This window comes from Manis javanica, chromosome 8 (assembly GCF_040802235.1).
Source record: "Manis javanica isolate MJ-LG chromosome 8, MJ_LKY, whole genome shotgun sequence".
Lineage (NCBI taxonomy): Eukaryota > Metazoa > Chordata > Mammalia > Pholidota > Manidae > Manis > Manis javanica.
In genome coordinates, this window is record NC_133163.1 from 11,649,464 (window position 1) to 11,656,452 (window position 6,989).

Below are 6,989 nucleotides of genomic sequence, written 5' to 3' on the forward strand. Positions count from 1 at the left end.
CTTCCAGCTGGGTCACCCCAAGCAAGTCACTTCCTAGTGTCTCAGCTTGCTCATCTGTAAATGTGATGAGTGTAAATGGAGTGGCAAGAAGGTGCCCGCCTCAGGGTGCTATTATTAGTCCTTTGCTGTTGCTAAACAAGCCCGTAGGCTACTCCCAAGCTTCCCTGGACCCAGGGATGAGGCCTAGCCAGCAGTCACACCTAGAACAGTCCTTCAGGCCCTTCCAGCTGGTCTGGACTGTGAGCAATCTCACTCTTCCATGTGTCCATTCCCCACCCCCAAGTACAGGTTTCCTTCTGTCCCCAGGCCACTGCTGGGGCACACTGGACAGTCCCTCCAAGCCTGGATTCCATGGGACCAGCTGGAAGGCCCTTACCCTGTCCCCTCAGAGGCCACTGCAAGGCCTGCTGCTTCCCTGCTCTGTGAAGGCAGAATTCCTCAGATGGACACCATATGGGGCCCTGCTCTGACCCAGTTGTAGTAACTGACCAAAGAGGAGGTTGCCAGGACTCCAGAAGTCCGAGCAGCCCCTTTTAGCTGTGGCTCTGCAGAGCTTGTCCTGACCCCTTTCCAGGGTGCTTTTCACACCCAAGTCCTCACCCCACCCCACCCCCCACTTCTCTCCCTGGACACATATCCAGGACCCTACTGGGAAGTGAACATCTGCAGCTGTTTGGGCCTGCAAGCTCCTTCCATCCACCCTCACCTTTTCTGTTTACAGTTACCCCAGTGCTTGGTTTCCCTTTAAGGAGTTACCCTTCCACATTCAGGTTCAGGTGGAGATGACAGTCCCTATCCCTATTTTAGAGGGAACACATGATTCTAGTCTGACCAATCAGAGCCCTTACTTACCAGGCATAATGATTGGTTCATGGATGGGCACATGACCCAAGGTTGGACCAATAAGATCCTTCCCTGGGACTTTTCATTGGTACTGTTAGGAAACAGATGCTAGCAGCCTTACCCCTACCCCAAGCTGGCCTTAAGCTGGGGGAGTATAAACCTGGAGCAGCCCATAGCCACCTGGGACACTATGTGATAAAATTCTATTCAAGAAGAAAGCCAATTTGGAGGAAAGCCATGCAGAGAGAGACTATGCCCTAGTGACATCCTTTGAGGCCTGGATTCGGGTATGCTTAAAGCCAGCTGCTCCATTAGACATCTCAGTTACAAGAACCAATACAATCCTTTTTCTTTTCTTTTCCTTTTTTAAAAAACTCAAACACAATCTGAGTCAGGTTTCTCTTAGTCATCACCCAAAGACTCCAGGCTCTCCATGAGTGCAGTCCCCTCCCCTAACTTCCACTCCTTCCTGGGTCTGGAGGATGTCCAGCTGTGATGGACAACAGGAATGAAAAGGCAAACCCTTCAACTTATTGCCCCTATATTTTATAAGAGGCTGATTTGCATCTCTGGGGTCCTCAACCTCTTCCTCCTTCCACACAGGTGGGGGCAAATACACAGTCCTGAGAAGCATGGGAATTTTCAGGATAAGACTACCTTTAGAAGGTCAATTCCAAACCTTGCTGGAGTTTCTGGGGATTATAAGTGGAGAAAAAGTCTCATGTCACAGCACAGTTCCTGCTTTTCAACACCCCTACTCCCTGCCACACACACACACACAAACTTGCTCTGAGTTGGATAAGAGCCTTTGAGGAAACAGAGCATAATCTTTCAACAGAAATTTCTCTACTATATAGAGCAGACAATGAGGGCAGGGGCTTGAGTCAGGTTGTTAGAGTTCAAATCTCAGCTCCGCCACTGAGGAGCTGCAGCTAACTATTTCCCTGCTCTGTGACTCAGTTTCCTCTTCTGTGAGATGGGATAATAATAGTACCTACCTCACAGGGTTGCTGTGTTACATGAGCTAATGTAGTAGGGGCATAGAACAGAGCCTGGCATATACTAAGTGCTCAAAAAGTGTTAGCTGTTGTTTGTACTATGAGTAAAGGCCCTTACTGTATCAGTCCGGTCTCACAGGATACCCATGGCACTTCTAATTAGGATAATTTGGGGGAGGTTTAATGAATGTGTAGGTGGTGATGTACAAGCAAGGGTGCCGTAACCCTCAGCTATGTTACCTTCTCATCCCAAAGATGAGGAGAAGGGGTGCTTACCAGATCTGGAAGCAGAGTCCTGTCTTGCAGAAAGACCACCACAGGAGAGGAGCAGGGGCCCTCATCCAGGGATGCAGTCAGCTCATGGCAACCCTAAGGGAGGGGCCAGGAAAATAAATGCTCTGATTCTCCTCCCTCCATCCAATCTCCTGTAGCGGGCACCCCCCACCAATCGCCAAAGCCAGTACGAAGCCAGAGGGCTTGGGAGCCCATTGGTCAGCCCTATGGCTGTGGAGCCCCTATGGGCCAGCCTCCTGAGGTGTGGAGAAGGGCTAGGGGGAGGGGGAGGAGGGCAAAGCTGTGGAAGGACAAATGGGGCTTATATCACCTCGGCCTGTTCTATTAGGAACAAGTCACAGAACCGGCCTACAGTCAAAGAGGGAATTAAAACAAAGGCATGGACGTCAGAAGGCAGGATCATTGCAGCCATCTTGGAAGTTTCTTACATGTGCAAAGCAATGGGGAACCCAACACTACTACCAATCACTGAGGTGTGGTCGCACTCTGCTCTGATGTCCTCAGCACTGACTTTGTCCTCAGGCTAGTTGTGCTTGGTTCTAAGAGAGCTTCCAGTGGCAAAAGGGATCATGCTGTCTGAGTCTGTCCTTCAGGAAAGGGGAAAAGCTTCTCTCCTAAGCATGTAACAGAAGTCCATGTAGTGTGATGAGCTAACGTAGGTCACATGGTTGGTCCAGTCAGCAAGAGATAGTCATGCTCTGATTGGCTTAGGTTAATGAGGGTCCACACCTGGCCCAGGGATTGGAGGTGACCTTCCCCCAGATCAAGTTGGAGAGGGGTTGAAACCTAATCACAGTGAAGGTTCTTGGGAAGGAAGAAGAGAATGGATGTTGGGTTGATAACCAATAGCATCTACTACATCTGTATAGAAACGACTAGAAAAATAAGGCCACCCACGAGGAAATGTTTGGGTTGGTTGAAACAGTCATTATTTTGATTGTGGTGATGGTTTCATGGATGTTTATATATTTCAAGATTTATCAAATTGTACACTTTAAGTCTTTCATGTAATTGATGAATGAGTAAAGCTCTCATTTATGTGTTTATTGTTTCACTTTGGTTGAACCCATTAATGTAAGCAAAAATGTGTTAATGTATAACCTTCCTATTGTTCATCAGTTGCAGCAATAGGTTGGTTACAGATATGAGTTTGGCAGAAGTCAGTGGAAACATTCTGTGAGTCAATTAGCTATGTGGAATTTACAGTAGAGCATTGAATATTTTATTAGGTAAGGAAACAAGGCCATGGGTTTTAGGTATAATTCAAGTTGCTCTGACAATGTGGTTTGTATAAATTCAACATGAAGGAGTCATTTTTCAAGAAGATCATTTTCTTTGCTCTCTCCCCCACAAAGAAGGATGACCCAGGGAGCTAAGGAGGAGGCAGCTGTTGAGCCTTGAAGGACTCAGCCCTTAACACTGCAGGCGGGGGAGGCAGCTGGCTCTGGAGAGGCTCTCACTTGCCTTGTTATCTGTCCTTCCTCTTGGCAGCACTCGGAGTGAGGGAATGGAAAGAGCCTTTGAAACAGTGAACGCTGGGAAACAAATCTACATTTTTGAGAAGAGGCCAGATAATTGAACATTAACAGCTCATCATCTTTAAGCTGGCTTATCTACCAGAAGGCAAGTCAGAAGCTTGAGGCTGTTCTCTGGGCAGCAGAGCTCCTACAATGTGCCAGGTACCATGACCCTACTGTGTGTCAAGGTTGGGAGAGAGCAGTGAGGGCAAAGACATTTGCAACATGACTTCTGAGAACTCCATGTTCTGGTAGGCAATATTTAACCATGTCTAATTCATCCATGTGTGCCCAGGCTAGGGGCTTAGGACAGTTGAATAATTGAGAATAAAACCTATAGACACAGTGTATTAGTGATTGGTGATCACTAACAAATACATAGCAAATTACATTTAACAGCTTTAAACAACAATAAGCTTTCTTTTTTCCCCTTGTTTTAATCTTATACAGTTTCCATGAGTCAGGAATTCAGTGGCAGCTTAACAGGTTGCGTGTGACTCAGGGTGTCTCATGAGGCTGCAGTCAAGATGAAGGTAGGCAGCCACTTTGGGGAATGAGGCAAAAGTCTACATGCTGAGAAAGAGAAAACACAGAGGAGGTGGCTGGGTCATCTGCACTAGGGAATGTCACACCAGCCTGGATTGAGCACCCTCATCTTCTACATGAGAGAGAAATAAAATCCTATCCTGTTTAAGCCACTATTCTTTGGCATTCTTCTGGAGCAGAATTTTGCCAGGTAGAAATAAGGGAAGGGCATCCTGGGGGTGGTGACTGTGTGAGTGAAGGCCTAGAGGCTGGACCCTACTTACCTCTCAAGATAGTAATGAGGGAAAAGGAATTACTGCCTGAGAAAGCTTAAGCCCCCACCATTGAGAGGTGCTGTAATTGCTAACAATTGCTGATTCCCCCTCATTTGTCTTTTGCCTCAAGGGCAAGGACTCTATCTCTGTATAGTGTGCTTGGCAAAAAAAGACATCCTGGAACTACTTGGTGGTAACGTTGTGATTTGTTTCTATCTCACTTCTCCCTTTTTGGGGTATTTACTTCCTCTGGAATTCAAGTGTGGTGTCCTCAAGCCTTCTGCCTCATAAGAACCAGGGTGGTTCATTTAAAGTCATGGGATGGATCAGGCTGGTCAGCTTGAGAGGAAATCTGACCCAGTACTGGTCCTCTTGGTCTCAGGCCCAAATGGGCTTTTTGCTGTCGTCCCAGGTGAAAGTCCACCCACAGGGGTGCATTGAGCAGGAGGCTCCTGGGACCTCAGTAGGGACTCACATAAGACTCACTTCCTTAAACAACCACTATGAGGGTGGATGGGCGGGCTGCTTCAGAACCACACCTTGCAGTTCCCATCTCAACTCCACTCTTTCTGGCTGTGTGACCTAGAGCAAGTTTCTTAGCCTCTCTAGGCCAGTTTCCTCTTGTGGATGATGGGTGGAGGCCTACTTATCTTATAGCTGCTTGTGAAGATTATATGGAAAGTAGCGAACAGTGTCTGTTGAGTAGTAGGCTTGTGACAAATGTCAGTTTCCCTTCATTGGCTGTGGGGAAAATGGAAGTCCCTGTGGCCAGGATCCTCACCTGACCCTAAAATGCTTGATGATGTAACTGGCCTGCTGCTAGGCTACTGCTTCCACACCCGTGGGCAATAAGCTATTATTGACTGAGTCACTATATAAAGAGCTCTGCCCAGTGCTGTGGGCAGAGGTAGAGATGGAGGTGGATTATGGACCTGCAGACTGCTGGATGCAGGCATGATTCTAGTTCTTGGACCTAACCACACGGAGAATAAAGCCAGGTAATAAACCCTTTTACCCCAAGAATGTTCCATTGTCATTTCTCAGTCTCACTGAACCCATAGTGAACTTACCCAGAGCTCAAACCCTCAGGCAAGACATTGGCTTATTTATTCTTTCCTTTATTGGTTTTTATAAGAACAGAATGGATACCCAGCTCTGTGGGCTCTGTAGTACCTTCTGCCCTGTGCCCTGCCCCTGAGAGGGATGCCAAGAGGTGTGTTTTAGGAAGTTTGGGTTCCATTTGGCTGCTATTAATTAACGCTGCCTTGGACAAGGTGGTGAGGACCAGAAAGAAGGCAAGGTCTCCCTCCTCTCAAGAGTTTTATCTGCAGAAACCTCAGATGCTGACACTGCAGGGTGTGGCCCTCACAGCAGTCTTGGTCCAGGGCAGGGCTTGCTACATGATTTGTAGTATTAGGTGCAAAATGAAAATGTTTGATCCCGTGCTGCCTTGCCAGTGGGTTTCAGCCCTGGGCAAGTTCACTATGGATTCAATGAGACCAAGGAATGACAATGGAACGTTTTTGGGGTGAAGGGATTTATACCCAACTTTATTCCCATGGTGGTGGGTCAATCACTAGAATTCCGTCTACTCAGAGCAAGTCTGCATGCAGCAAGCCCATCTCTGCCTCTGGGCCTCTCTGTCCCCACAGCCATCTCAGTCTCTGTCCTCAGTGCTGCCACCACTCCAGTCTCTGCTCTCCTGCAGCCATGCCACTGTGTCACCCAGAGCACTGGGCAGAGCTCTTTATTTAGAGTCAATAGCAACATATTGCCCACACGCATGTAGTGAGCTAGCCGGCCAGGGCCAGGTGAGAATCCTGGCCACAGGAACCTTCACTTTCTCCACACTTGCTCAAGAAGTATTACAGATTTCAACGCAGCAGGGACAGAACATTGGCACAGGACCCTTCTAAGAGTGAGACCCTCTAAGCACAGACTCTGTGACTCCACATGGCACATACCCATGCACGTGGCCCTGGCTTGGGGTGACCAACTGTCTTAGCTTGCCCCAGCCCAAGGGCTTTCCCAGGATATGGGACTTCCACTGCTACACTGGGACAGTCCCAGCTTGGTCACAGAACTCCACCTGGCTCAGCCCCACAGGGAGCCTTGCCAGACCCCCAGACCCCTCCACCTCTGCCACATCCAGCCCCCTGGCCCACAGGGCCCAGATGCACCCCGACTTGCAGGCCAGCAGCCCCACAGGAGGCCCTCTGGGTCCTGCACCTGGGACACACTCTGCTGGCTGACCTGGCTAGCTCTGCCCTCCACGCACACTGCCTCTCCCCAGAGGCCCCAAGGGCCGGTGTGGCAAGCCTGGGAGAAAAGATTACTCAGGACGCTTGCTAAAGAACAAGGCCGACTTACTCAAGGAGGGCTGTCTCCACAGGTGTAGGGCCCACTCCAGTGGGGTCTTGCGGTGGGGAGAGAAATGGGGCTTGAATCCTAATGCAACAAGGAAAAATGGGAATTTATATCCAAGGAACAGGGTGAGGGTCAGTGCGTAGAAAATTACTACGAGAAAACCTCAGGGT

At 48.8% G+C, this 6,989-nt stretch overlaps 1 long non-coding RNA gene across 1 annotated transcript; it reads left to right on the top strand.

Moving 5' to 3' along the window:
- Nucleotides 1-936: 936 nt before the first annotated feature.
- On the top strand, nt 937-4,630 carry LOC140850710 (uncharacterized). The gene is made up of 3 exons (XR_012133714.1): nt 937-1,130; nt 3,627-3,814; nt 4,103-4,630. It is a non-coding gene; the product is annotated as an uncharacterized lncRNA (long non-coding RNA).
- The last annotated feature ends 2,359 nt before the right edge of the window (nt 4,631-6,989 follow it).